The 9,517-nt window shown below is 41.7% G+C and overlaps 1 protein-coding gene across 4 annotated transcripts in view; it reads left to right on the top strand.

Annotated features, from left to right (window-relative positions):
- The first annotated feature begins 1,357 nt into the window (after positions 1 to 1,357).
- The window catches only part of ITCH (itchy E3 ubiquitin protein ligase), a 120,935-nt gene continuing 112,775 nt past the window's right edge, over positions 1,358 to 9,517 (top strand). For 2 of the 4 annotated variants that reach the window (XM_006764581.2, XM_015564485.1), the window contains exons 1-2: positions 1,358 to 1,443; positions 5,580 to 5,663. The gene's annotated coding sequence lies outside the window, so the exon portion shown is untranslated. The remainder of the gene's footprint in view (positions 1,444 to 5,579; positions 5,664 to 9,517) is intronic. The other 2 variants (XM_015564486.1, XM_015564487.1) reach the window with 2 other exon arrangements.

The raw sequence follows: 9,517 nt of genomic DNA, 5'->3' as shown, positions 1-9,517 counted from the left end.
CCGGCCTCTGGGCGGGGCCCGGCGGCAGCGGCCAGCGCGGGCGACGTGGCCCTTTAAGGGGCGGTGGCTGGGCCCACCTGCCACCCGGCTGGCCTTCCCGAGACTTTCTGGAGCCCCCAGTCGCGAGGGGGGCCCAGCCCAGCGGCTGCTTCCCCTTCTCTCTCTCCCTCTCCTCCCTCCATTGTCCCTCGGCGTGGTGGTCCCGGCCGGGCGCCTCCTTGGTGCCGGCTGCTGCCGCGGCCCCGCCGGCGCTAAGTTTTGCAGACGTGGAACTGTCACCGTCCTCCCTCCTGAGAGTGAGTGCCCTTGTCTTCGGTAGAGAAAAGAAAAAAGTAGGCGTGAGCGTCTTCTGAGGGTCAAAACACGATGAGTTCATGACTTGGTGAGGGACTCAGATGTTCAGACTGGGTTCCGGGCCGCGATTTAGAGAGAGAGAGACACGGGGTCTGCGTCCCGAGGGTGAGCCTGAGATGAGAGATGTAACCGGGGGCACTTGCATGCCACCCGACAGTCATGCTGCCGCGGGAACAGCTCAACTTGTTTTCTTAGTTATCTTGTGTCTTAATCTGGTTACATTTTCTGACAGGATTCTACAGTTTCATTTTACTTTTTTTGGGGGGGAATGAGAGGTGGGGAAGGAAAAGTGGAAAAATTCCGGAGGCACTGGAGTCAGCTTCCTATCATTATACTTAATTGGGGGGAGGGGTCCCCGTCATTATTCCTAATGCAAATTAGCCTTACGGAAGTATGTACAGGCAGCGTTTATTTCCACCTTGAAATCGGCTAAGGGCTTATTACGCAGCTGAAAGAAAGTTCTCATGGCAGACCCGGTGAGAGAGCCTGCACTGTGTGTACTCATGGCTCTACTCAAGGTACAGTTACTTCATTTTTAAGATTTAGATATGAAGGTGGAAATAAAGCCAACATTTTTGGAACAATGAATGTTAGTTTTGGGGGTGTGAGTCCAAAAGGAATTCCTTCATCATCAGCATGAGGCAAGTCAACAGGAATATGATATGAAATAAAGAATACAAGTGCAGAATACTTATGCGGTGTATTCTGGTATAAATCATTTCTACATTTCTTTAAAAAAAAAAAACCTTTACACCTACTGGGAGAGACAAACTAGCCTCCATATTTGACCATTAGGATACTTAGGGGAACTTTTTAAAAGTAGGAATTCCAGGGTCTCATCTCTGAGATTGATTTAGCACCTCTGGGTTGCACCTGAAGAATTTACTTTTAAAACATGCCCCCGGCACTTCTGATGGTTTTGGGGACCACAGAGGCAAACAATACTGTGGACATACCAAGAACAACCGCTCCCGAGCCGCAGGCGCCTGCGCATTGGCCGCCAACTCGCTCTAGTTGCTGTGGTCCGGACTCGGGACCGGCTGCCATCTTAGTCGAGGGACTGAAGAGTCGCCGCCGCCCCGAGTCCCGGTAAACACCAGCTGGCGGGTTGGGGGCAATTCTGGGGGAGAAGGGAGATGAATGTCCGAGGAGAACGAGGGGTGAAGGGGCGCCTCCTTGGTGCCGGCTGCTGCCGCGGCCCCGCCGGCGCTAAGTTTTGCAGACGTGGAACTGTCACCGTCCTCCCTCCTGAGAGTGAGTGCCCTTGTCTTCGGTAGAGAAAAGAAAAAAGTAGGCGTGAGCGTCTTCTGAGGGTCAAAACACGATGAGTTCATGACTTGGTGAGGGACTCAGATGTTCAGACTGGGTTCCGGGCCGCGATTTAGAGAGAGAGAGACACGGGGTCTGCGTCCCGAGGGTGAGCCTGAGATGAGAGATGTAACCGGGGGCACTTGCATGCCACCCGACAGTCATGCTGCCGCGGGAACAGCTCAACTTGTTTTCTTAGTTATCTTGTGTCTTAATCTGGTTACATTTTCTGACAGGATTCTACAGTTTCATTTTACTTTTTTTGGGGGGGAATGAGAGGTGGGGAAGGAAAAGTGGAAAAATTCCGGAGGCACTGGAGTCAGCTTCCTATCATTATACTTAATTGGGGGGAGGGGTCCCCGTCATTATTCCTAATGCAAATTAGCCTTACGGAAGTATGTACAGGCAGCGTTTATTTCCACCTTGAAATCGGCTAAGGGCTTATTACGCAGCTGAAAGAAAGTTCTCATGGCAGACCCGGTGAGAGAGCCTGCACTGTGTGTACTCATGGCTCTACTCAAGGTACAGTTACTTCATTTTTAAGATTTAGATATGAAGGTGGAAATAAAGCCAACATTTTTGGAACAATGAATGTTAGTTTTGGGGGTGTGAGTCCAAAAGGAATTCCTTCATCATCAGCATGAGGCAAGTCAACAGGAATATGATATGAAATAAAGAATACAAGTGCAGAATACTTATGCGGTGTATTCTGGTATAAATCATTTCTACATTTCTTTAAAAAAAAAAAACCTTTACACCTACTGGGAGAGACAAACTAGCCTCCATATTTGACCATTAGGATACTTAGGGGAACTTTTTAAAAGTAGGAATTCCAGGGTCTCATCTCTGAGATTGATTTAGCACCTCTGGGTTGCACCTGAAGAATTTACTTTTAAAACATGCCCCCGGCACTTCTGATGGTTTTGGGGACCACAGAGGCAAACAATACTGTGGACATACCAAGAACAGCTCAAAAAGCTTTGACTTAGGAGAGGAAGTGACCAGTCTGTTTGAGGGTTGGCCAGAGAGAGATGCAGGACCTGCCCCTGTACCTAATTTGGGTCTTGGATGATAAGTGGGAGTGTGAGGGGATGGGGAAAAGGAAGAAGAGGGCAGGCAGAGGAAAGACCTTAATGCTGTGTGTGAATGCAGAGGATTGTGGAAGAAAAAAGGTTCGAGGCAATTATAAAACGTTCTAAGTATAATGTTTAAAAACTTGTTTTATATTGTTAGCAATAAATATCAATTTTTAAACAGGTAAGTGATATATGAGGTCATATGTGCTTTAGAAAGATTGCTCTGATAAGTGAAAGAATGGGAGAATGGCTATTGCAGAGGTCTAGGTGAGAAGTGAAAAGGCTTGACCTTGGAGAGAGGCTGTGGGGGGATGATCAAGGGATTGGGCTTCGTTCTTTACCAGGGGGTCATGGTTGGATTCCGGTCCAGGGCACTTATTCTGGTGTTGGGTTTTATCTCCAATAGGGGGCGTGCAGGAGGCAGCCACTCAATGATTCTCTCTCATTGTTATTTCTATTTCTCTCTCCCTACCCCATCCTCTCTGAAATCAATAAAAAATAATTTTTTTAAAAGAAGAAATGCAAATTATTGGATTCCATCCCAAATCTGCTGAATTATAAGCTCTGGGGGTGGGGCCCAGATGTCTAAAATTTAAGTCCTTCAGGTCAATATTGTTGACATACTTTTAGATGAGAATGTTTTAGGGCCAGTCTTGGTAAAGGGCTCCTTTCCTGTCAAAAGAACCCATTAGCAAATCTGAATAATATTGCCAGGCTATATATGTTAATAGTATCAGACTGATTGTTCATTAGCATCTTTCAAAAATTAGAACCAGATGGGGTTCAATTTGGAGGAGAACTTGGGAGATTAGACTGAAATATATAACTGTCAACATTATTATTATTATTTTTGTTGTTGATCCTCACCCGAGGATATTTTTCCACTAATTTTTAGAGAGAGGGAAACATCAATCTGAGAGAAACACATCGGTTGGTTGCCTCCTGCATGAGCCCCCACCAGGCCCCAGGCCAGGGAGGAGCCTGCAGCCAAGGTACGTGCTCTTGACTGGAATCGAACCGGGACCCTCTGATCTGCAAGCTAAGGGTTGGCCAGAGAGAGATGCAGGACCTGCCCCTGTACCTAATTTGGGTCTTGGATGACAAGTGGGAGTGTGAGGGGATGGGGAAAAGGAAGAAGAGGGCAGGCAGAGGAAAGACCTTAATGCTGTGTGTGAATGCAGAGCCACTTTATCCACTGAGCCAAACCGGCTAGGGCTAACTGTCAACGTTATTGATGTAAGCCCTTTGAAAGTGTTTTTCTTCCACCCTCATAAACTTGGTATTAAAAATTTAGAGTTGGAAGAGATTGCAGAGATTATCTAGTCCACAGTGGCAAATATATTTTGGTTTATTGGCCAACTCCACTTTGAAGTAGCTTCTAGAAGCAATGTGTTGAAGAGGATTTTGGTCTTATATGTTCTCTGGGAAAGTGAGTTATGATTGATGGTGATGCCTCCTGTAGACATTAGTTCTCCAGTGAGAGGTATATGTGACAAGTATATACTATTCTTAGTTCATTCTCTTCGTTTTCTCTTTGTTTTTGAAGAAAGCCCTAAGCAGGTTAAATCATTTACCTAAATAAAAACTAGTTAAGAGTTAGGACTAGAACCAAATTTTGTAGCTCTTAATCGGTTGTTCTCCAAAATGTACCAAGATGGATGTATGCTACTAAAGAGCTTTTAGTATTAGGCCAAAGGAAAAAAAAAAGAGTTTTCTAATCTGTGCCTCTTGACTGTTTAGGCAAGAGTTTAACAAGGAACTCTGGCCTAGAAGTAAGTTTTGTTTTCATTCTGGTTTAAGAAGTTTGTGTCTGTACTGATAAGAAATAGTTACCTGTTGTTGTTGTTGTTGTTTTGGGTTGTTACTTCCTTTCTTGTTTCTCATCTCTTTCAATTTTGGGTTTTGGGGATTGGTTTCCTTTATATGAGTTAAGGCAAAAGTGTATAAAGTGTTGTGTGTTTTTTTCTGTATTTATAGCACCTAGCCTAATTCTGGGCTTATAATAAGCGCTCAGTAAAGATATGTTGATTTTTGTGGCTGTAAATGATACTGGCTTTGAGTCGATATAAATTAGCAAGGTGGGGAGTGTGGAATTGAATTGCAGTATTCTCAGGCTGGGAGGTTGGCCCTCAGCTAAAAATGCTGGATATAAGCTTCATAACTAGAAGTACGTAGTTAACCAGAAGCTGTTCCTGCCTCTATCTTTCTTCAGTCTAGCAGTGCACTGTCCTTGGAAAACTGCTGCCAGCTCAGTTCTTTTGCTTCTTTTCAGATCTGGAAAGATCCTTGGAATGTTTTCTTTTTCTATCCCTAGGAATCTTCAAATTGCAGGGACTGTCCTTATAATGACTCCAGTAGGTAGAGTATGTGTTTATATGGCTATTCTCATTTTGCCATGTAGCTATTGTACATAGGGGGGCATTATCTCATACTATATATGAAGCATTTTCAGCTACTCATCTTCTTATCCTGCCTGCCCCATCAACAATTCTCTATCCAACCTGGCCAGTGTGGCTCAGTGCTTGAGCATCAACCCATCAACTAAGTGGTCACCAGTTTGATTCCTGATCAGGACCAATGCCCTGATTATTGGCTCGATCCCCAATAGGGGGCATGTAGGAGGCAGTCGATAGATGATGTTTCTCTTTCATTGATGTTTCTATCTCTCTATCCCTTTTCCCTTTTTCTCCCTCTCAAAATCAGTAAAACATTAAAAAAAAAAATTTCTCTGTCCAATGAAACTTAAAAATATCTTGTACTATCTGATTCCCAAGGTCATTGCTAATTTGATGCATTTAACCATAGAAGCAATGTGTTAATGGGCCCTTCTTCCCCTCTCAGGTAACATGCATTTAACAGTGGCATTCTGGAGACAACGCCTTAACCCAAGGAATTGACTCCTGACTTGAACGGTGAGAACTTCAGGTATGGTGGCATGCCTGTGAGAGAGGTTGTGGCACAGGAATGGTGCAGAGGGTGAACCTTGGTCATGTAACTGCTGTGGGAGGTATGGAGAGAGAGCACTATTGATGCTGCCTACATCAGTTAGTTGAAGAAATAGGCAGTTTCTACCTAGATCTGGAAACTCAAAGCCTTCTCTATGAGAATTATCATGTGAGCTACACTGTGCTCTTAATATGGGTCCTCTGACCTTACTGTTTTTCTGGCTTCTTTAGATACATACACACTTTTCCCTTTTGTGCTGCTTTGTAAATGGTTATACTTGTCTAGGCATGTGCATGTATATGGTAAAAAAGTGTAAGAATTAAAAGGAAGGCAACATGTGCAGTGGGAAAAGAATGGAGGACTTGGAAAGAAGAGGTCTGGGTTGTTGTTGTTTTTTTTCAAGCCTCACCTGAGGATATTTTTCCATTGATTTTTAGAGGGAGTGGAAGGAAGAGGCAGACAGAAACATCGATGTGAGAGAAATACATCGATTGGTTGCCTCTCACATGCACTGACTAGGGCCGGGCTGGGGAGGAGCCTGCACCCAAGGTGTGCACGTCGACGCTCTATCCACTGAGCCAAACCAGCCAGGGCAAGGTCTGAGTTCTTGATTTTTCCACTGACAAACTGACTTAAAATTATTTAATCTTGCTGGGACTCAGTTTATATCTGTAAAAAAGATTTATTGCTTCTTACCTGCCTCCCTGGCATTGTTGTGAGGATCAAATAAAATAATACATTAAATCTTAGAAAAAAATGAGTTTATAACTTAAGACATTATCTAGATCTACAAGGTAGAAGAAGTTGGCAATATTAAAAAGGAAAACATGAGGATAGGACAGATTCACTTTAAAAGATCAGAAGATAGAAAAGGAAGATTATTGGATTAAAATAAAAAGTAGAGCATAGAAAAAGATAAAGCGATAAGAAAATACTGAGTGAGTGAAGTAAAGCAGATGAGTTGGTGGATGAGAAAGCTGAGTAGGAAGGAAGTGTTCCCTTGTATTTGCCTAACCTTTACCTTGCTACTACTTGTTGTCATTATCATTACTAGTTCCCTTCGCATAAATGTTCCATCCATACTTAGACTCTTGTCTCCACTGTAAACATCAATGTTTATTACTCACTCATCTATGTGACCCTTTGTGTTTATTTTTTGTTAACTAATTACCCTATAAATTCTGAGAGATCAAGTACTGTGATTTGCTTATTATGGTGTCCCAGGTCAGTGCTATAATCAAATGTGTACTTAATCTGTTCCTTTTTATAATTATGGAGAGAAAAGAAGGAGATGGTAGGGTGCATTGTGTGAGATACAAGGGAAAGGAATAAGTAAGAGGAAAGTAGATAAACGAGATGATAAAATGAAGAATTCTTAGGATCTGTCAATGAAAAAGAAAGACATGGAAATGAAAAATACATATGTAGAGCAAAAAAGGGGGGAAGGAGATGGTGTTACCTGCAGTATAGGAACAAGGCAGCTTTCATTATCTCATGTTAATGTAATACTTTAAAAAAACATGTTATTGGGGGGGAGGCGAGGGTAGGGAGGAGGGGGTCAATGGGGAGAAAAAGGGGACATCTTTAATACTTTCAACAATAAAGATAAATTAAAAATAAACACAAAAATATGTTCTGGGAAAGGTTCTCCATACCAGAATTTAAAAAAAAAAATTTCTAAAAGTATTCACTTCATCCTGAACTCATAAAGTATTTCTTTGTGGAAAGAAAACTGGGCCAGTATTCAGAAGACCTGGTTCTAGCCTTGGATTGCTTGTTACTTAAATTCTGTGATCTTGGGCAATTCACTTAAATCTCTCTGGGTCTCTGTTTCCTCACTTGTGTATTGAAAGTATTGAACATGATCGCACAGATTCCTTCTAGCTAGCTCACGCTTTGATTATACTTAGTACTCCATGCACTGGCTTACTAATTTTTCAGGGCTTTGTTTGTATCAAAATACAGGACTGTTTCAGAAATATAATAGCACTTCATAATATCCAGTGTTTTATAATTGAAAGGCCATTTTAAGTTCTATTTTAAACATTAAGTTTGTAATGTTCAGCCAGCATTTATTGAGCTCCTATTGTGCTAGACGCCAAGGGACACTTAATATAAAACCTCTGCCTTGACCCATGAACCAAAAACCAAGAGGTCACTGGTTCAATTCCCCGTGTGGCCTGGATTGTGGGCTTGATGATCCCTAGTAGGAGGTTTACAGAGGGCAGCCAATTGATGATGTTTCTCTCTCATCAATGTTTCTATCTTTCAATCCCTCTCTCTCCCTTTCTCTCTATAATCAATCAAAACATTAAAAAAACAAAAAAAAACACAACCTCTGCCTCAAGGATTTTGTGTTCTTGTCAGGGAAACAAACTTGTTCACCAGTAATTATTGTAAAAAGCAAGATGTTATAATAAGGATTGCATTGAATTGCAACTTAAGATAATTAACTTTGGATTTTTTGGTTCAAACATAATTGAATATATGTTAAGTGTTGCTCTGTGCTAGGCATTACAGGGAATCATGATGAAAAAGCATTCCCTGCACTTAAGAAACTTGCAATTTTTTTTCATGTGTGCAAACTGATAACCCTGATAGACTCTCTACTCCAGGAAAGAGAAGTTTTGTCAGTTTAAAGTTTTAAACTAAGAATTCATCTGCATGGAACTTACCTCACTCCAGAAATGTCTAATAACATACTTGCTTTCTGAGAAAATACATTTTATTAGATTCCGCAGCCCTTTCTCTGTCAATTGCAGGGCTTTTTTTTTTTAAGACCAGGAAAAAAAATCCAGAAATGCCGTCTGCATTTAGGTGAACTTTGGTTTGCTTCTTAGTCATTTGTGCAAAGACAGAGTAGACTCTAGAATTTAGTCCTTTGATCCTTTGTTCTAGAGAATCAGTTTAGTTGGTCACAGAAGAAAGGATGCTAGTCCATAAAGGAATCATATTTTAGGAGTTAACAGTGTGTACTAGAATTAGATTGTCTGATTTTGAATTTTGGCAATATGACTTTGACTAAGTTGCTTAACTTCTTTGTTTTTAAATTGAGGTAAAATTTACCATTTTGATCATTTAAAAATATATAATTCAAAAAAATATATATATAATTCAGTGCTTGGTTCACTGTTGATCCTAGTGGGAAGTGTAGACCAAATGTGGTCTGAACATCTTAACTTTTTTCTAAAGAGAAACTGGAAATCCAGATTTTAAAAAAAGATAAATATTTTTCATTTTGTTATTTATTCATTTATTTATTTAGGTTAATCCTCACCTGAGGATATTTTCCCATTGATTTTTAGAGAGAATGGACGAGCGAGGGAGGGACAGAGAGAAACATTGATGTGTCTCATATCAGTTGGTTGCCTCCTGCATGCACCCTGACTAGGGCAGGGGGAACTTGTGACCAAGGTACTGAGGTACATTCCCTTGACTGGAATTTAACCTGGGACCCTTCAGTCTGCGGGCCTACGTTCTGTCCACTGAACCAAACTGGCTAGGGCTGGAAATCCAGATTTTGTGAGAAATCTTTATTTTTAAATGTTGGCAACTTATGAATTCATAATATAAACACTGTGGGCCAAACAAATCACCACTGTGGGCTGAATTTGTCCTGTGGGTTACCTCTTTGCAACCTCTGATCTGGAGCTTGATGGTTTCCAGCATAACTCATGTTCCCTGCCCTCTGGGAAGAAAGTCCTAACCCACATAAAGATTTAAGCAATACCTCAAAGTAGTCTAGGGCTGAATGAGGGTTATGTGGAATAATTATTAAGACGGAGAAGAAAAGGGAAGTTATTTAAGACTGGGATTCAGAATGGGCAGAGATG

Source organism: Myotis davidii, unplaced genomic scaffold (genome assembly GCF_000327345.1).
Source record: "Myotis davidii unplaced genomic scaffold, ASM32734v1 scaffold38, whole genome shotgun sequence".
NCBI lineage: Eukaryota > Metazoa > Chordata > Mammalia > Chiroptera > Vespertilionidae > Myotis > Myotis davidii.
Note: the sequence above shows the minus strand (reverse complement) of the source record. Positions and strands in the feature narration are given on the sequence as shown.